This window comes from Pistacia vera, unplaced genomic scaffold, assembly GCF_008641045.1.
Source record: "Pistacia vera cultivar Batoury unplaced genomic scaffold, PisVer_v2 Contig221, whole genome shotgun sequence".
Taxonomy (NCBI): Eukaryota; Viridiplantae; Streptophyta; class Magnoliopsida; order Sapindales; family Anacardiaceae; genus Pistacia; species Pistacia vera.
Genome location: NW_022196026.1, coordinates 546,770 through 569,467, shown reverse-complemented (window position 1 = coordinate 569,467; position 22,698 = coordinate 546,770).

Here is a 22,698-nt window from a genome sequence, read left to right as displayed (position 1 = left end):
TTGACGGTGAGATACAAAGTCTGAAGATGTAATGATGGATTTTCAAAGAGGACATTTATTTTGGATATTATTAGTATATAGGAATTATGGAATGTTTTGAGTGACCAATGTTTATAACTTAATATGGTCTCATTGGTTTTTCTGATCATTTATGCTCTATCTTTGAATTTAACATCAATTTTAGTTTCCTTTGTTTTGTGGTCTGTAATATGGAATTCAATTTAGGGGTAGATCAGGATGTAACTGCTCAATGAGCCCATGTTAAACTCATAAATCTGTTAGCTTACAATTCCAAGCCGGGAATCCTCGTACAGCATTTGGATTGTTGCACTGTGATCTTTTTTGTGGTTATGAAATATTTGTGTGATCATCTTCCAACCATGTTGTAACTATATTATTATCATATCATATTATGTTTTCACATTCCAAAACCCCCCCTCCCGACTAGTTACCTTCCAATTTCTCCTGAAATGGTGCCTCCATGATGTACTTTTTACTGGTTAGATTTCGTAGATATAACTTCTGTTAGTCCCACTCTACATTATCTCTTTCCACTTTGATCTTTTAACACCCTAAGTGGATACGAAGCTCCTTTAGACAGCCCTTATTAAGCACCCATATCACTTGAAATTCCCTTTGATGAAAATAATGTGCTAAAGTTCGGCATATGTCAAAGCTGAATTCAACTCTAATGGAACAAGTATCTGCAAATAATTTGTTGGTCGCTTGGAATGTAATAGGGATGAATATGTGTACGGTTTTCTGCAGCTGGTAAGAGTTACGGAGAAAATTATTAGAACAGTAATTTCGTAATGTGGCTTGTAATTCTTCATGATTGATACCGGATACCATTGAGTGTTACCTGAATCATGGCTCATGGTCATGGAACAGCTAAAAGCTATCTAATTTTGCTAAACAAGTAATTCTATCACAAAATACAGATCGATTGCATAGAATTGAGTCTTCTAACAAATTGAATCTCAATGTAAAGTATTTTGACCGATTTGGTGATACATATATGTTGGCATCTTGTTGGGATTACTATTGAATGATTTGTCAATTTTAATGTACTTTTAAACTTGCAAGTTTGAGATTCACTTGGAGAATATACAGTATCCCCTGACAGAAAAACCTTAGTTCTGAGATATCTTTTAACTGACATTAGGGGTTTTGAATAGTGGAAACCCAGCTATTTAGAATCAATAGTGACATTTGGAGATCTTTTAGTGCTGTGGGAGAATGAAGGTGTTCACAGAATTTTAGGGAAGTGATTTTTAGTCTCATCAGATTGTGAGTACCCTAAGGTTACATACACATTTATTATATTTAAAAAAGCTCTTTAAATCTTATTTAATATCAGAAAATGCCCTATATAATTAGGTTTAGTTAGGTTTTTCTGTTTACATCCTTTTCCTCAATATCAAATTTGATTATATATATATATCATTTTTCTCAAATTCAAATTTAATTAGGTTTTCTGTTTATACTATTTTTCCCAAATTTTCAAACTTAATTAAGTTTTTTGTTTACATTATTATTTTTTATTCAAATTTCAAATTATTGTTTATTCTTCAGTTCAGATTCATCTCGTCGGGTGTTTATTATTATTATTTTTTAAGTTTTAAAATATATTTTCATCAAAAAAAGAAATATTGGGAATAAAAAAATGATAATGATTTAGAAAATTAAGAGTTAAGGTTATATAAGAAAAAGTTAAAAATATAAATATAAATATAAGGATTATGAGGGTATTTAGAAATTATTATGTACTTTTTGAAATTTTATTACTGTTAAATTTATTAAAAAAAATAAAAGTAGGTACGATTTATTAATTGATGGGGGTTTAAAAAACTCGGAACTAAACTATTTTGGAGACCAATCCAAAAAACTGCCTTGGACTGTATATGTGCAATGGGGCGCTGTATTGATCTTCTTTGACGCGCTGTTAAAGTGCACAATCTGAACACAGTATAATTGTCACATTATTTATACGTTGCTATACCTATACGGACATGTTTAAACCAATCCATTTTTCTTCGTTCCATTTAGCCAAATAATTGACATAAAATTATTGTAATTGAATGAAATAAGAAAGCAAATCCAAATGTAATATTTGAGGCTTTGAGCCAAATATTATAGACGACAAAGATGAAGCATAGGTAAAGAATTTGCAATTGTTTCTTAAAAGTTATAGAAAGTTTACACGAATAATTTAGTAATTAAATTGGAAAAGTAAATTATAATTAAAATAAATAAATAGATGTTTACTTGTTAAAGATTATTGATATACATTATAATTTTAATTTTTAAAAACATAATGTGAGTTTACGTGGATCTAGAAATAGTAACACTTTAATCTTATTCGTTCTTATTCATTCCAATCTATCCACATATTAATCCCATGCAATACACTATGCGAAAAGGACTAATATTACAAAAGTTTTTTTGTTTTTTTTATCCTCAAGCTATCTATTGTTCTTATTCTTCTTCTTCTTCGAATCAAAACCTAAATCAACAAATCTTGAGGATCAATCATTGATTTTAAAACTAAACCCCACTCTGGAATCTAAACCCATTAACATTGAACCACATTCACAATTTAATGATAATCAGATTTCATCATCTTCCAACAACAAAACTTGATTAAAGCAAAAAGAAAGAAATCAAAGATTTTGTAAAAAATATGAGTCATTATTAAGTAAAGATCGCGAAAGAAGGATAAATTTGAAAACCCTAATTTCAAAGTAAGAACCTTCGTGGGAGAACTTGCATGCACCACCAACCTTTGTATAGAAATAACGGAATGGGAATGAGAACAACGAGAATGGCATAGAATCGAGAGAGAAGTCCGCTTTACAACATGCAATTTGCGAATGTGAGAAGAGAAGTGAGACTGTGAAAGGAAGACGAAGAACATAAGCAAATGAACTCGAATTCGTAATTTATAGAACCCGAAAAGTACAAAATAGTCACCAATTTTTGCTGAAATTACAAGTACCCCTAAATCTCGGGTTGGTTCTGGTTTGTAAAGTGGTGGAACCGGTAGCGAAGCTGCATAGACATAGTAATGGTTCCTGAATTTTCTAAACCAGCACCGGCAAAATCGGAATGCCCAATACCTGGCTATTTCAACAATCAATCATTTACTATCCCAAACCATTAACTCTGTTAGACTTCAATTGATGAATTTCTATAAATTGATTTATTTGCTATTGTTTTCTAAAATTAAACACTAACTAAAATAAAATAAAAAATTAATCAAATTAAAAACAAATGAGTTAAATTGAAAAATAAAACCACTTCAGAAAAGACTAAATCTGAACCTTGACACCATCTCCCATGCCCACCTCCACGCCAGCCCTTCATTCCCTAAGTCGTCAAACGTCCTTCATCCCTGTCCCCATGCCATCAAACCGCCCCCATTGCGTTGAAAGAACCACAATAGTCCCCTATCATGCCAAAATCCAAACTCACATCATCCCAAACCACCACCACAATCGCCCTACCCCTTTGTCTCTCAACAAACAAATCAACCCCAACGCGAACCAAGCCAAAAATTAATTAAAAGAAAAAAGAAAAAAGAAAATTGAAAGGAAAATGGTGGTTGGGACGATGGAACTCTTTAAGAGGCTTGATTCAATCAAAAATAAGTTTGAAAATGATTATTTTTTTAGCCAAGTCACAATCAAATTATGATTTGAAAAAGGCTAAAAGGTGCCACGGTTAAGTGGTGCTAGGTTGCGTGTGTGGGGTGGGAGTGGGTGTTGCAGTAGTGTTTGGACAGAGCAAGGTGTCACGGGCATAGAGTTTCAAACGCAAGGGAATGACCCATGCGGCACCCCAACATCACACTTGAGAGGACAACCTACACGTACATCATTCGTTGGCTTGAGGTCTATTGGTTTCATCCCACCATGGACTCATTAGGGAAGCAGCTTCAACTCCCGACTAGTTTGTGTAGGGATGGCCTAATCCCTTCTTCATCGGCGACCATGAAGAAGAATTCATAACATCTTTTGTACTCCCCTTTCATGGAACACCTTCCTTCTAAAGGATCTTATGAAGCATTACCGATGTGCCAAGAGGAAACACACTTGACGTCTCAATTGTTACACCCCATGTGAATGTTTCGTGAAACCCTTCCACCTCGTACGCTCTTCACACTTGCTGCTCTTGTTATGACGTTGCAAAATAAGGTCGTGATAAAGGGAAGGGGAGGAAAAGGTGTAGTGGTGCTAGGCTGTACGCAAAAGGGGGGTAGCAATGGTGGGTTATAAGGAGAAGTGGGGATGTTAGGACAACGAGGTCTTTATTTATTTTTCTCCAATTTAATTAATAACTCTAATATAGGGGGTATTTTTTTGAGCTTATAAGCTGGTCAAACTAGCTTATAAGCTTTAAAATTAAGTTGACATGTTTGTTTATAACTTTTTTAAGCTTATAAATTAGGTTTATAAGCCAAAAGAAATAAGTTGGGGGGAAGGTACTTTTATTTTTTTAATTTTTTGGTTATAAGCACTTTACTTATAAGTTACTTTGACAAAATATATTACTATATTACCTCTTTTTTAATTTTAAAATTTCATCCTATACCCTTATTTTTAATAATGTATTACCATTTTTAGTCATTTTAATAATAAAATGTATTTATAAGCCATATTTTATCAAATGTGTCAACTACTTATTAACCACTTATAAGTACTTTAACTAAACACGTAACTGCTTAAATTTTAAATGCTTATAAGCTCAAACTAGCTGCCATAAGCTCAATCAAATAAGCTCAAAGAAAGTGAAAGACAATATTACCCTTTACATTAACAAAAATCTAATGGAGTTAGGGTTTACAATAGTTAGTGATGGATTTTTAATAATTCATGGGGAAGTTTGATTAAAAGTAGAAAAATTAGGTGGTGTTCATTTACGTATTTTAAGTTTTTGTTTTTAAAATGAATAATATTTTGTTGTATTGATAAAAGTGTAAGGGTAGAAAATGGTTTTCATAAAGCAACTTTTTGTGAACAAGTGTTATACGTTTTACTAGAAAAAGAAAGTTGTGGAAAATGAATCTAAAATTTTTAAAACTGTTTAATATTCATTTATGTACGTGTCATACAAATATTCATCAAAAAAGAAATAGGTGATTTTTATGAACAGAAGTGTGAAATTTCATGTGTTAATCAACTCTACTTTCATCTTGTGGGGCATAACCTTTACGAGTGTTTTAAAAAGGGAGAACGACATTTTCCCACCCAAGGTATGGCGGAACAACACTTTGCCACCCATCAAGTTTCAAAACAATACTTTCCCACCCACCATTATATTCTATTAGAAATGGAAAATGATAGAGTTACCGAAAATTACACATCGAATCTATGCACCAAATGACGTGATAAAATCCTGATCGTTCATTAATATTAACTTATAATGAATCAACGGTTAGGATTGCGCTACGTCATTCGGTGCACGAATTCGGTTTGCATCCTTCGGTAACTATAGCATTACTCATTAGAAATATTCGTTCTTAAGAAGGGTAAGATGGTGAATTTACTTAAAAGCCTCGTAAATCCAAATTTTAAAATTAAAATCTCAGTCGGGTAGCTTTTTCCTTTCTCTTTTATTTTATTTTATTTTCCTTTCCTTTTCTTTCTTTCTTTCGTTCTTTCTTTTTTTATTATCTTTTCTTTGCCATCATCTCCTTCTTCTACGCTGGAGGTTGTGACGCCGGCGTAACCTGTAACCGCCAACTGGGTTGGCGGCGTCACAAGCTTCAGCACGAGTCGGCCTCTCTCGCCGTCGGACTTTGCCCGCCTCCCTCACCAACTCTTCATTGCCTCAAACCCATTCTACTGACCTCTCCAACGAGCCGCCGCCTTAAAGACCTCCTTTCTCCTTTCTCCTTCGTAGTCGCAACACCCTGTAACTACAAGCAGCCGCATCCAGATTCTAGCCCCCCTACCATCTGCCACCACCTCCATCTGCCTCATTGTCCCCCATCGGTCGCTCCCCATCATCTCACACCCCTACCTCTGCCTTTGTCACCACTGTTTGTAGAAATTTGTGTTTGATGGTGGAAAGTGGATTGTTTTGTTGATTTTGTGGAGTTGGATTTGGTTTTGAAGTGTTGTGTTTTTTATTTCTACTTTGAGGAAGATTTTGATGATTTCTGCTATATCAAACCCCTTCACATAGTTACCTTGCCAAGTCGCCCACCACCCGTTCGACAAAAAACCCCACCTAGCGCCCACTGCGCAAACCATAACTCGCATAAGAAAGCGAGAAACCAAGCAAGTCCATGATTGTTGAGTGTGAAGATAAGAGTAATAGTAAAGAAAATTGTAAATGCAGAAAAAACAGAGCATGAAAAATACGTGTTTATATTTCTTTATATCAGAAAATTTTTCCATGCATGAACCTTGACAATGACTACAATTTATACACAACCATTTGATCTTTCACACAATCTTCTCCGTTGAACTTATTCTTCAGTTGTCATCTTCCACCATTAGATTTGCAACTTGCTCTACCACTTGAGCTGCCACTTGCATTTTGTTAGAAAACACATAACGTGTTGAATTGAAATACTGGCGCCAAAAGCCAACTTGCTCTAACTAATTTATTGTAAAAAGACTTAAAAACCTGCATGAATTTGCTTAATGTTGCAGCTTGCTTTGCATGGTAACATCGTTAACATCGTCCCTCAAGCAAAACTTTAAGCAAAAAAAAAAAAATTCTTCTGTAAAAAAAACTTGCATGTCGTCCTTCAAGAAGAAACTAGTGTGTGCTTTTATCATCTGTGTTTAGAGTTTCCTTAGGTGGTGAAACTTGTCCCTGAGATCGTCCCTCAAGCTGAAGAATAGAGGAAGAGCTAAACACATGAAGATGATCACGAAGAGTCTGAAACCGAGGACCAGAGAGACGCTTGGTAAGAACGTCTACAACCTGAAATTGAGAAGCGACATACTGCACCATAAGTCATTTAGACTGAACCATTTTGCGTACAAAATGGACATCTATTTTGATGTGCTTTGTACGAGCATGGAAGACCGGATTTGAAGCAAGAGCACCGACACTGGTGTTGTCGCACTAAAGGACAGGCAAACTTGGAATAGAAATTTGAAGCTCTTGGAGCAAGTTTTTAAGCCAAGCAACTTCAGTAGAGACCTGAGCTAAAGCTCTGTATTCAGCCTCAGTGGAAGATAAAGCAACGACTTGTTGCTTTTTAGAGCCCCACTGTATCAAGTTAGAACCAAGGAAAAGGCATTACCCACTGGTAGACTTGTGGTCAGACAGATTGCTAGCCCAGTCGGCGTCCATATAACCCTCAAGATGAAGTGTGGAACTGCGGTGAAAGGTTAGACCATGTGTGAGTGTACCTTGAACATACCGGAGAACCCTCTTGCAAGCTTGCCAATGAGTGATAGTGGGAGCTTTGAGAAATTGGCTGAGTTTATTTACAGCAAAAGAAAGGTCAAGCCTGGTCATGGTAAGATATTGTAGAGCACCAATAAGACTTCTGTAGAGGAAAAGCTGTTCGAAGAGAGGACCATCCTCAAAGTGTAACTTGGAACCAAGAACCATAGGAGTGGCACACAGGTTACAGTCTGTCATGCCAAACTTGGAGAGAATTTCTTAAGCATATTTTGCCTGATTAAGTTGTAACCCATATGAAGTATGAACAACAGAGATGCCCAAGAAATAATGAACAGAACCAAGAATTTTTAGACCAAATTCAGTATCCAAAGCTGACATGATGGAGTGAATGAAAGAGGGCTTATTGCTAGTCGATAGTATATCATCAACGTAAACAAGAATATAAATAATCATGGCATCTTGAATAAGATAAAAGAGACTAGAATCAGAGGTGGAAGTTTGAAAACTTTTGCTTAGCAACACAGTTTTAAGCTTATCAAACCAAGCCCTGGGAGCTTGTTTTAAGTCGTATAAAGCTTTGTGCAACCGAAAAACATGATAAGGTTTAGATTGATCAATAAATCCCTCAGATTGTGTCATGAAAACAGCTTCAGTAAGGTCGCCATTTAGGAATGCGTCATTTACATCTACTTGTTGAACCTCCCACCCATTGTGCATGACTAAGCATAAGATGACTCTAATGGTGGATGCCTTAACAACCGGAGAAAATGTTTCTGAAAAATCAACTCCGGGAGTTTGATGAAAACCCTTAGCCACAAGGCGTGATTTGCAACGTTGGAGACTGCCATCAGCATTTAACTTGACTTTGAAAACCCATTTATGACCGATTAAAGTCATATTATCAGTGTAAGGGACTAAAGTCCAAGTGTGATTATTTTGTAGTGTAGTAAACTCAGCATCCATGGCCTGAACCCAAAGAGGATTGTGTAATGCTGTAGTAACAGATGAGGGTTCTTTATGAATCTCAGAGGAGGGAATAGGGATTATGGTTGTGCATTCAGAGATAAGGGCAACAGCTTTCTTGCGGGCTGAGCATAGGATAGACATTTAGTGTAGAAATATGGGAGGGCTGAGAAGGAGAGTTATAGGCTCGGAAATCAATTTCCAAACATGGTACAAGTGGTTTTGGAGGAGAGAAAGTAGGTGAAGGTATAATGGGAGTGTTATGGGCAGATGGCTCAACATCGAACAAGGAGGTTGAAGGAGCTGAAGTAGTTTGAGACAAAGGCTGATGAATAAATGATATATGAGGAATTTTCCAAGCCTGAGACGAAAAACAAGAGTCAGCATTTGTAGATACATCAGAATTGGTAAGTGAAAAACCATTGGCAAAAGGTAATATTTGCTCATTAAACTTGATAGTTTGAACCATGTAAACTTTGCCATGAGCAACCCTTGTGATGAGAACTATAACCCAAAAGAACACACTGTTCTGAGTGAAAGGAAAATTTATGTTGTTGATAAGGTCTAAGGAAAGGAAAACATTGACATCCAAAAGTACGAATAGCTTTATAGTCTGGAACTTTATGAAAAAGCTTTTGAAAAGGTGAGATATAAGATATAACTGCAAAGGGAAGACGATTTATTAGATACACAGCAGTGTGGAAGGCAAACCACCAGTACTTAAGCAACATAGAGGCTTGAGCTAACAACGTTAATCCAACTTCTGTCACATGACGGTGTTTCTACTCAACTTTTCCATTTTGTTGATGAATATAAGGGCAGGGATGTCTGAAATGAATACCCTGCTTGGCAAAATACTCAACAAGAGGACTAAATTCACCTCCCTAATCTGACTGGAAGGTCTTGATCTTGCCATCAAACTGCTGAGTCACTAATGCAACAAACTATTGAACAATATTGTGTACCTCAGATTTCAGTTTTAGAGGATAAATCCAAGAGTAGTGTGTGAAATCATCAACAACTAGTAAATAATACTTGAAGCCAGTGGCTGAGGTAACAGGTGCAGGGCCCCATACATCCGCAAAAACAAGTTCAAAAGGTTGGCTTGATTGAGAAGCTGATGGAGGAAAAGGATTCTGGCGAAGTTTACCATACTGACACTCTGTACAAAACTGAACTTTATTAATAGAGTGATCCTTTATATTCAAATGTGAAACAAGAGAATTGAGAGCAGCTATATGAGGGTGACCAAGTCTGCAGTGCCACAAATCTCTGTCTTGTGCAGGACCAGTTTGTTCAACATTATTTGCAGGTATACTAGGTGAAGTACAAGTGACCAAACAACTTGTTGGATTATACACAATATTAGAATCTGAAGGTAAAACACTAGAACATCCAGAAGGAGTAACATAGGTTGCTGAGGAGTCATGATCCACGGACTGATGCAGAGAAGAAACCATAGCATGTTTACTTGTTGAATTTGAAGTTTGAGCAGAAGCCAATGCTGAACTTGTGACTTGTTTATTGTCGGCAGAATCAAAAGGAATGGTAAGTTGGTAGAGACCATTGTTCCTCTAAGCTGGACCTCCTGGGTTAGCTTGTCTGTAACAACACATTCATCAGTAGAGAATTCAACTACCACATGATTATCTCTTGTAATTTTGGAAATAATAAGGAGATTCTTGGTAACTTGAGGAACACATAGTATATTTCTAAGTTGCAAGGATTTATTTACACAAGAAGAATGGATAAATGCCAAACCTGTGTGTGAAATGTCAAGGCATTGACCGTTGCCAACCTGAAGAGAGTCTGAACCTGTATACTGATTTTATAAGGAAGACGTTGAGGATCTGATGTAATATGGTGAGTGGCTCCAAAGTCAATGTAATACTTACTTTCTTTCTAGCTAGTATACTCATAAAATAATCAGTAAAACTCATTAAAAATATATATAAGAAAATACACATATAAACGAGTAATAAAGTATGGGCCCATATTTAATTTTTCTTTATATACAAATATACTCAAAATAGCAACTTGACAGTGTAGCCCAACCCTTTCATCGTGTGATGTTCCGAGCAACCGCAACTCACCTATTACCTGCAAAAACATTAAAAACAACAGAGTGAGCACTAATTGCTCAGTAAGTAAACCCGCTATGCTACCATTCTCTCTCCGTTACTTAAATTATGAATTTTCTTTTCCTTACATCTCATTTCCTGATTATTCTCTATTCTTCCTCTGTTCTTCTCTCTGTTCTTTCTCTATTCTTCTCTCTGTTCTTTGTCTATTCTTTCTCATTCTTTCTTTGTTTTGCTCTCTGTTTTTCTCTAAATTTTCTAATTTTTCACTACTCACGATAATGAGCATGGTATTATGCATATTCATAATTGGTGTGCTGTCGCAGGCAACCAAAATTAAAACCTAACAACACATGTAGTAGTGTGAGTAAGGATCCTTTCCACGAGAGTGTCTAGCCGAGTCTTATGTTACGTGAACAAGGCTGGGGGGGTTTGAGTAAAACGGAAACAATTTCAGAAAAAAAACAATTCAGATTAATCAATCAAAATAACAAACCTTGGTCTAAGTCAACATCCATCATTGGAATTTAACAACTGATCATCGATGCAAATATATGTCAATTCATACTTTGAGTATTCACCGTTAGAACTATTTTCCTATCTCTCCTTAGTTGTAGTTAATTAGAAAAAACAAGCGATCTAATTAATCTTACTACTAAACAACCCTAGACAAGCGCTAAAGGTTTAATCTAGTAGCAGCCTTAAGGGCTAGAGAAATCGATGAAACTGAACAACACAAACACAAGCGGTTGTATTTAATTTAGTTGAATGTTCTTCTTAAGATTTAATAATTCCTGACGCAACAAATTCTTAAACCCTAATTACTCACAAGTTAGAAGGATCAAACAATTACGGATTTGATATCTAACTTAGCATTAGATTGCAACAAATAATAAACTAGTAGGCCTTCTAGTAATTAAATGAAACAATCATGAAAATAGGCATAGAATAACATCCAATACTCAAAACATATATTGAACACTAGAAAAAAACAGATTAGATCTCACAGTTTATTGATTTCGAGGCCTCCGTTTCCTTTGACCAAGTTATAAAAGTTTTAGCCGCTCATGACCATAATCAAAACTCAAAAGAAAGATTGCAGAAGAGAAGAAGGAGAGGCATGTGTAATCTCCTGTAATCTGATCTCTCCCCCCTTTTTAAGAATATCCAATTCAAGAATTTGAATTATACTCAATCTCCTAAAAATATTCTAATATCCTAAAATAACATTTATCCTAATCTGATTAATTGAAAATAAAATAAAGTCCTACTGTAAAATAGGAAAGTGGTGTTTCCAGCTGTAACTTGCATGCAACATGTCTTCAAAACTTCCAATAATAAATTGCCTAATTGACTTGCATGATAGGGCAGAATGTTCTAGAACATCAGCAGTGCAAGTGTATCAACTTCAAGCCTGATTACAACCTTGATGCAACAAGTATCTCTCCAAATTCAAAACATGAAAGTTGTAGATCTCTTTCTTAGGGTTCTACAAAATTTTGAATCATCTCAATCGGAGCTTGGATGAGAGAGTTATGCCCAGATTACGAAGCAATGTCAAAACTATCCGAATTCACCTAATTAGTTCCGTTTTGCATTTAACGCCTCCATTTGCACCCTAAATCAAAATAGAATAATAATGAGTACATTTAGGTAACAAATAAGTATAAAAGACTAGACATTAAGGGGGGTAAATATGACATTTTGCATTCTCATCAATAATGCAAATGCACAAATGCATAGATTATGCATTTTCTTTTCTTTTTTATTTTATTTTGTTTTCTGTTTCTTTTTCTTTCTTTCTTTTCTATTCTTTCTTTTCTTTTTCTTCTTTCTTTCTTTCTATTCTTTCTTTTCTTTATTTCTTTTCTTTCTTTCTTTTCTATTCTTTCTTTTCTTTTTATTCTTTCTTTCTTTCTTTCTTTCTATTCTTTCTTTTCTTTCTTTCTTTTCTATTCTTTCTTTTCTTTCTGACCGGACTCGGTTGAGGCATGGATTTGGAGCCCTGGCCGTGTGAGTGAATTCTCTAATTCTAGGTACAGTCTCATCCACACGCACTTCTAATGGACTGTACAATTCTTCTTTCTGAATTCTGAGTCCGCTTACTAAAGGCGGCATGCATGGAGGGCTATGTTACTCACAGGCTCCCCATCACACCAACCTTTTCTTCTTTTTATCTTTTTACACTTCTTTAACTAAAAATTCAGATTTGAATATCTTTAATATTCTCATTTCTTTCTATTTTCTCTTTAACATATTTTAGTGCTTTCTCATACTCTTATGATATGTATGCATGTAGATGGTTTTATGCTTATAATTCTTTCTAAATTCACATGTTTAAATGCAATTATGCATTATGGAATGCAAACATGTCATTCTCTACCATCTACAAAGTCATCCCAAAGTAACACATAATCATACTCATACATGCACTTCTTTTTGACATTTCAACAAACAATTCATGTGCACAAATCAACACTAATTTGGCTACACTTTTATCTCTCTTCTAGGCCACCAAAAATTTGGAATAAAACCCTCTATAACTAACGCCAAATCTGCCCAAAATACACACTCCAAAATTTCCACTTCAATTCTTCCAAATTTCAACCAAACATTCATCAAGTATCAAATACACCAACACAACTTCTCATGGATAGGTTCTAATCATCATTCAACACCAAATCCATCAACGATTCTACATATAACACATATATATGCATAAAGAAAATTCTCTACACAACATAACTTAAATCATACTTAGGGTAGGATTTACTTACCTTTGATATGAGCAATTCAACCATTTAAGAATCTCCTTTGATCAAACTCTCTTCCTCTTAAATCCTATGAGCACAAACCATCAAAATTCAATACTTTAAAAGTTAAAATCACTTCTTAGTGCAAGGATCTTACCTAAAGATGCTTGGGATTGAAAATCCACTAAAAAATACCCAAAATCTATGAATTTCTTTTGAAAAAGAAGTGAAGAAATTGAGAGGATTTGGAGGAGAAGGTGGCGTGAAAATGGGTTGAAGAATGGCTAGGGTTCCACTCTTCAATCCTTGATATAACATAAAATTATATATTAGTTTCCCATTTTGCCCTTGCACTTTCTTTAAAATTCCACCTATGTCCCTTATTACCATAATGCCCTCATTTTTATTACATTCTACATGAAATTCTATCTCTTTTCACTACCCACAATTTCAACTAATTTTGAGTGAAAATACCATTTTACCCTTAATGCAAGTTTGAGGCATTTTCTTCACATTTTCTCAAAATAACTTTAGCAAAAATCAACTAAAGGTATAAGAGCATAAATTAAATTATGTACCTCCATGTGGGCGTTACAGTCAATGCAGGTAGGATCAGTCATTGTAAGTGGTTTTGCGGTTGAATTTTTTATTTCCAACAGGAGAGGTTATTGCAGAAGATTGATTCGGGTTAAGAGGAGAAGACTGATTTAGATGTGAGGTATTTTGAAACTACACTTGATGAGGAGTCACTGGTGAAATCAGAGGGAAGGGCTATGATGTGCCATAAGGAGCATACGAGCTTGTTGTATTTGCAAAGTAGGCCTGTGCAGGACCTACGTGTTGTGTGGACTGTTGTGGATTGCTATAGTGCATGCTAAACTAAGGTCGGTGATTTTAATGTCCTTGAAAATTTGTGTTGAACCGATGATAGCATTGAAGAGGCATATGACCTGGCTTTCCACATAACTGGCAAATCAGTCGCAGCTTGTAAAAATTTCATCCTCTACCTCTGCCCTTGCCAATGGCTGGATTGAAGGTTTGAAACTACTGAGTGTTGTTATAGGTATTCTTGTATTCATCTTGATGTGAAGGTAGAGTTTGTGAGTCTTGTGGTATTTGTTGATCTGTATTGTTGTTCATTAGCACATTTTGGGGTGGAGAAGACGATTGTTTGTGAGCAAGAAATGTTGCAGCTTCATGAAAGCCTAAATAAGCTGAATGTTGCTTTTTTAGCCTCATTTCGTGTTTGTGTAATAAAAACTGCGCTTCCTATAGAGATACTTCATTGCTTCTTGACGTTAAGGTGGCAACCATGGCATAATTTTCAGAGCCAAGACCATCAAGAATGTAAAGCAGTAGCTCTTCATCACTAACAGTTATGCCACTGGTGGTTAAGAAGCCAGCAATTTCTTTCATCTTTAACACATAGTCGTTTATACTTGAGTTATCCTTCCTAGTTGTTTGTAATAAATTTCGTAAATGCAACACTCTAGCCTTAGAATCAGTAAGAAAATGCATCTCTAAGGTATGCCATATATCATACGCAGTATTACAGTTTGCTACATGCCAGAACATTGTTTCGGATATTGATGAATTTAACCAACCAAACAAGAACTGATCAACTTTCTTCCACATTATATATTCAAAATTTACTTCTCTTTTGGATTTATCAACAAGAATAAAGGATGAGGGACAAGATTTTTCACCTGTTACGAAACCTTCCAGATCATAAGCTTTCAAGGCTAGAAGTACTTGAGATTTCTAGTATGCATAGTTTCTTTCTCCTACTTTTACAGAAACAGTTGGAAGTGTATTGCTTAGTGGTGAGGTTGACATGGAGATTGTTGTCATTTCGTCTACAACTGAAGCTGAAGAAGAAGATGCCTTAGGATTTGCCATTGACGTCTGTCGGCAACTCTGATACCATGTGAAGATAAGAGTAAGAGTAAAGAAAAGCGTAAATGTAGAAAAAACAGAGCATGAAAAATACGTGTTTATATTTCTTTATATCAGAAATTTTTTCCATGCATTAACCTTGACAATGACTATAATTTATACACAACCACTTGATCTTTCACACAATCTTCTCCATTGAACTTATTCTTCAGCTGTCATCTTCTACCATTAGATCTGCAACTTGCTCTGCCACTTGAGTTGCCACTTGCATTTTGTTAGAAAACACATAACATGTTGAATTGAAATATGGCGCCAAAAGCCAACTTGCTCTAACTAATTTATTGTAAAAAGACTTAAAAACCTGCATGAATTTGCTTAATGTTGCAGCTTGCTTTGCATGGTAACNTGAAATAGGAGTTATGAAATAGAAAAAGACAGGGAATCTAAATGGAAATTACACTGTCTTAATGCATGTTTGCCAAGTATGATACTACAGTACAGAGAGTGAGTTTATTTAGATAACTACGCATTAAGTCTTTATTTGGTTCATGCCCTTAAAAAGGAAAAGACAACAAGAACAATTTAAATTAAGGGTTTTTCTGACTTAATAATTTAATTTTAACTTAAAATAATATACAAATCTACAGTTACTAATATATATATTAATTTAAATTAGTTATATAGATATATCTCAATTTTTTATTCAATTTTATGTACTAAAAGAAGTACAGTAGTTGATTACATCTTCGGTATAAACTTAGGCACTTTTAAATAAGAAAAAAAAAGTCAAAAAAATATAAGTAAAAGAAGAAGTAATGTTATATAAACTTAACAACTCTTAATCAGTGAATTAACTTTACGAATAATTACGAATTTGCAACATTTGGAGTCATAAGAACCTGAACTAGCTATTATGAAAAAATTCCTTTTTAGTCTCATTATATAAATATATAATGAGGTTTTAATTAAAATTTGCAAATATATGCATCTCTTTCTCAAATACATAACATTTTCTTGTCTTCTTGAGCATGTTTTAAGTGTCAAGTTTGATTCATAATTAACACCGAATCCACCTCATGCAATATTTATGGTAATAATATTCAAACACACTGTAATATTTCCGTAAAAGTTCTGGCAAATTAATGTGATATTAATATTCATATTCCATGCCAAATATTATTCTTAATATGTACTTGTATATAATTTTTATATGGCGAAGTTATAAATTGCATTAGAAAAAAAATTATAATTAGCATAAATAAAAAAATAAAAATAAAGCATAATTTAAAAAAAATACAACTAAAAAAAAATTCATTTCTGAAATTTTAATATTATATGTATATGTGCTGAATAAAATGGGTGTCTAGATTGAGTTAATTATAACTCAAATGAATAATATGTCCAATAATATTAACTTTTTACCCATAAAAAAATAAAAAATATGATATGTCTAATAAAATGATAATGCTATATCAAATTATAGAAAACAATCTGTACACAAATTTTGCATGTGTTACATCGCTTATTATTCTTATAATAAAGTTAATTACGTGCATAAAATAGGCCATGCACAATAAACATTTATAGATTACCAGATAAAATAATATCTTAGCTTAATATATTTAGGCTCTCTTTTGATTTCATTATTGCGACACTCAGGTGTGGATCCAGCCTCTTTGAGGGTAGACCTCATATTTAAAAATAAATTACTAATATATAAGCCCACAAAAAATTGCTACTAATATATATACCTAAGCTCACCCCCGACTTAAAAAAACAGAGAACTATTATATATATATATATATTCCAAGTCCACAGTATATTAAAAGTTTAAAATTCTCTCCACTTTTTCTCCACGGTTCCACTTGTTTGATATGATTTTATCCCAAAAATTTATTACTCTCTCATTCTCATGCTATTCACTCTTAAAACTTTTGAAGACTGAAATTGTTAAAGCTTTCACTACTCAAGGTACCACATTAGCTCTGTTGTCTATTTTATCAGTTTTAAGTATATATATTACTCCTTTCAATTTAGTTTATTTTAGGGTTGAATTATGTTTTTTTTTTTTTTGAATTTTTTTTTAATTCTAATTTGAAGGAAAAAGACAGAGATTTTAAGAGTTTGTATTTTATGTCTAAGAATGAATCTGCTTTCCCAAATTAAAAGATTAACTATATTTTAAAAGACGTTATTCTTCACCCTTCACTGAGAAAAAAGGAAGTAACAGAAAAAATGCAGAAAAGCAGAGTATGAAGAATATGTGTTTATAATTCTTTCATAACAGAAAAATTTTTCATACATGAATCTTGACAGTGACTACAATTTATACACAGCCACTTGATCTTTCAAGCAATCTTCTCTGTTGAACTTATTCTTCAGCCGCAATCTTCCATCATTAGATCAACAACTTGCTCTGCCACTTGAGCTCCCACTTGCATTTTGTTGGAAAACACATAACGTGCTGAACTGAAAAACTGGCGCTAAAAGCCAACTTGCTCTAACTAATTTTATTGTAAAAAGACAAAAAGACCTGCATGAGTTTTCTTAAAGTTGCAGCTTGCTTTGCATGGTAACATGGTTAACATCGTCCCTCAAGCGAGACTTTAAGCAAAAACAAAATTCTGGAAAACTTGCATGTCGTTCTTCTTAAAAAAAACTGCATGTCATTCTTCAAGAAGAAACTATTTCATATTTTTGCTGAGTTTTGCCGCTTGAACATCGTCCCTCAAGCTAAGAACTCAAAAACAAAAAAAAACTTCGTCGTCACCTTCATCGTCTTTAAATTTTGCTCTCACAGCCCCTTTAGCGAGCTGTGCTGAAGCTTGTCCCTGAGATCTTCCCTCAAGCTAAAGTGTTAGTGAATGACCCAGTTACGCACGGAACAAAAACATAAACTCTATGGATCGTTCCTTAGAACCAAGATCCGGTACAAAAATTACAGTTTATATAAATAATCAATCTGTAGAAAATAGTTCAAGGTTTAAGAAACCATACCCACTTTGGAGGCTCCACCAGTATTGTCTCTAACGTGTTTGCTACCGATCCAAGTGTAGGATCGAACCGTCGGTCCACATGAAGACAATCAACAAGAACCAAGAGGGATTTGCTAATTTCTCCTTGGCCTTCAGAAATCAAGAAGAAAACAAAGAAAGTGTTTGATTTTCAATCAAACAGTAAAGGGGCGTGGAGAGTATTTGGGCTTAAGGGTTTTCCCTTTTCAATGAAAATGAAATAATAAAATAACACACTACCTTTTTCCAACTAAAACCTTTTCTTTATATTCTTATTTTAGTTGCCCTATTCCCATATGGAATGGCTTGGGCTCCAACCCAAACACCCCCAAATTTGCCAACACTCCCTTAGATTTTAATTTAATTCATCATTATCTCAATTAAATCAATTATATTTAATTACATTTAACAATAATGTGATTTAATTAAATATGCGAACACACATTTAACCGTAATTTCACTTATTTATTTTCTAACAAATTAAATAAAAGGCTACGACCTCAGCAAATTTATTGCACTGTGAAATTACCAATACATTTTCGCCCAAAAAGACGAAACAGCCCTTCTTTCTTCTTGGCTATTAAATTATCTTCTATGTGTGTGACCCATAAGCTCCTCATCATACCAGCAGTATATAGTATCGTGATTAACACCAATTAATCGTCTCACTAATACACAGACCAAGATTGGCCCCTAGCAAGGCATCATGGCCACCCGATAGATTCGGATTCAGCAAAGTAGCTACCTGTCAACGATATGGTTACCGTACAATACGATCCTTTCATCATACGTTATCTCGACGAGACGAAGGCATAGAAATAGTGTCAACCTTCGGTTACTCTCGATATTATATATTCAGTTTCTGGACCAATGACCCGTATTATAATCTGGATAGAGCAACAACTCAATCCCACTGTGGCCACAGTTTTAGTGTCATTGCCATATACTGAATTGCGCCGTGAGATAACTTCTCCCGTACCCGGGAGTGATGAATCCTTTGTCAATCCACCATAGTCTTGATACACTCCTTGATATAGCCAATCACCACCGTACTGACAGCTCTGAATAGAACTGCGTTAGGCTAGTATCAAACTGTACCAATCGATGCACAAGGCGCTCTGGTGATCTCAAGTCTAAGGTCACATGCACCACCATTCGTTAGAGGATTTGTTTCATAGAAACTGGGGTTACCATCCATATGGAATCCTCTGGTGGGTCAGTCCAGTGAACTTGCTGTGGTATATCCGCCTACAACAAGCACCTATGTGTTGCACCAGGTTGTCACAAAAAAACCTTGACAAGTGAGATCAGTCACTGCCTTTCGACAGGGTCGTTCAACACTATGATAGCCTTACCGTATTATCTGTGCCCTTTCTTCAGAATAATACTAGGGCTACGGACGCTTCTAGAATGGCCACCATATGTGCTCATAGGGTTCTCACTATCAAGATTTGAAACACTTGACACCCTCGTCACGGTTCTACCATTCTAAGGACATATATCAATACATATTGCAATAATAATGATTTACGCGATATAGAATAAAATGCCTTTTATTATTGATTAATGAACATTATTACAAAGAATCAATTCTACAATAATTGATTGGCTCTAGGGCATCTACTCTAATATAAAGAACAGAGGAAGAGCTAAACACATGAAGATGCTCATGAAGTGTCTGAAACCGAGAACTAGAGAGAGGCTTGGTAAGAATGTCTGTAACCTGAAATTGAGAAGCAACATATTGCACCATTAGTCATTTAGACTAAACCATTTTGCGTACAAAATGGACATCTATTTCGATGTGCTTTGTATGAGCATGGAAGACCTGATTGGAAGCAAGAGTATCGGCATTGGTGTTGTCACACTAGAGGACAGGCAAACTTGGAATAGAAATTTGAAGCTCCTGGAACAGATTTTGAAGCCAAGCAACTTCAGTAGAGGCCTGAGCTAAGGCTTTGTATTCGGCCTTAGTGGAAGATAAAGCAACGACTTGTTGCTTTTTAGAACCCCACTGTATTAAATTGGAACCAAGAAAAATACAGTACCCATTGGTAGACTTTCGGTCAGATAGATTGCTAGCCCGGTCGGCGTCCATATAGCCCTCAAGATGAAGTGTGGAACTGCGGTGAAAGGTTAGACCATGAGTGAGTGTACCTTGAACATACCGGAGAACCCTCTTGCAGGCTTGCTAATGGGTGATAGTGGGAGCTTTGAGAAATTGGCTGAGTTTATTTACAACAAAAGAGAGATCAGGCCTAGTCATGGTAAGGTATTGTAGAGCACCAATGAGACTTCTATAGAGTGAAGGTTGTTCAAAGAGAGGACCATCCTCAAAATGGAGCTTGGATCCAAGAATCAGAGGAGTGGCACACGGGTTGCCGTCTGTCATGCCAAATTTGGAGAGAATTTCTTGAGCATATTTTGCTTGATTAAGCTGTAATCCATAAGAAGTATGAACAACAGAGATGCCCAAAAAAAAAAAAAAATGAACAGAACCAAGAATCTTTAGACCAAATTCAGTATCCAAAGCTGACATGATGGAGTGAATAAAAGAGGAATTATTGCCAGTCAATAGTATATCATCAACGTAAACCAAAAGATAAATAATCATGGCATCCTGAATAAGATAGAAAAGACTTGAATCAGAAGTACAGTTCCGAAAACCTTTGCTCAGCAACACAGTTTTAAGTTTATCAAACCAGGCCTTGGGAGCCTGTTTTAAGCCGTATAAAGCTTTGTGCAACCGGCAAACATGATGAGGTTTAGATTGATCAATAAATCCCTCAGGTTGTGTCATGAAAACATCTTCAGTAAGGTCACCATTTAGGAATGCGTTATTGACGTCTACTTGTTGAATCTCCCACCCATTGTGCACGACTAAGCATAAGATGACTTTAATGGTGGAAGCCTTAACAACCGGAGAGAATGCTTCTAAAAAATCAATACTGGGTTTGATGAAAACCCTTAGCCACAAGACGTGCTTTGTAACGCTGGAGACTGCCATCAGCATTTAACTTGACTTTGAAAACCCATTTATGACCAACTAGAGTCATAGTATCAGTATAAGGGATTAACGTCCAGGTGTGATTTTTTTGTAGTGCAGTAAACTCAGCAGCCATGGCCTGGACCCAAAGAGGATTTTGTAATGCAGTAGTGACAGATGAGGGTTCTTAATGAATCTCAGAGGAAAAGGAGGGATCAGGAACTGGGTTTGTGTATTCAGAGATAAGGGCAGCAGCTTTCCTGCAGGTTAGCATAGGATGGACATTGAGTGGAGGAAAATGGGAGGGCTGAGAGGAAATGTTATAGGCTCAGAGATCAACTTCCAAACATGGTACAGGTGGTTTTGGAGTAGGTGAAGGTATAATGGGAATATTATGGTCAGATGGCTCAACATCGGTTAAAGAGGTTGAAGGAGCTAAAGCAGTTTGCGTAGTTTGAGACAAAGGCTAATGAATCAATGATGTATGAGGAATTTTCCAGGCCTGAGATGAAAAATAAGAGTCAGTACTTGTAGACACATCAGAATTGGTTAGTGAAAAACCATTTGCAAAAGGGAATATTTGTTCATTGAACTTGACAGTTTGAACTGTGTAAACTTTTTCTTGAGCATTGAGACAGAGATAACCCTTGTGATGAGAACTATAACCCAAAAAGACACACTGTTTGGAGTGAAAAGAGAATTTATGTTGCTGATAAGGCCTAAGGAAGGGAAAACATTGACAACCAAAAATGCGAATAGCTTTATAATCCGGAACTTTATGGAAAAGCTTTTTAAAAGGTGAGATGTGGGATATAACTGCAGAGGGAATACGATTTATTAGATACACGGTAGTGTGGAAGGCAAACCACCAGTACTCAAGCGGCATAGAGGCTTGAGCTAACAATGTTAATCCAACTTCTGTCACATGACGGTGTTTCCGCTCAACCTTTTCGTTTTGTTGATGAATATAAGGGCAGGGATGTCTGAAATGAATACCCTGCCGAGCAAAATATTCAGCAAGAGGACGAAATTCACCTCCCCAATCTGATTGGAAGGTCTTAATCTTGCCATCAAACTGTTGAGTCACTAGTGCAACAAACTGTTGAACAATATTGTGCACCTCAGATTTCAGTTTTAGAGGATAAATCTAAGAGTAGCGTGTGAAGTCATCAACAAATAATAAATAATACTTGAAACCAGTTGCTGAGGTAACAGGTGCGGGGTCCCATACATCCGCAAAAACAAGTTCAAAAGGTTGGCTTGATTGAGAAGCTGATGGAGGAAAAGAATTCTGGCAAAGTTTACCATACTGACATGCTGTACAGAACTGAACTTTATTAATAGATTGATCCTTTACATTCAAAAGTGTAACAAGAGATTTGAGAGCAGCTACATGAGGGTGACCAAGTCTGCGGTGCCACAAATCTCCATCATGTGTAGGACCAGTTTGTTCAACATTATTTGCAGGTATACTAGGTGGAGTACAAGTGACCAAGCAACTTGTTGGATTATACACAATATCAGCATCTGAAGGTAAAATACTAGAACAATCAGAAGGTGTAACATAGGTTGTTGAGAAGTCATGATCCACGGACTGATGCAAAGAAGACACCATAGCATGTTTATTCGTTGAG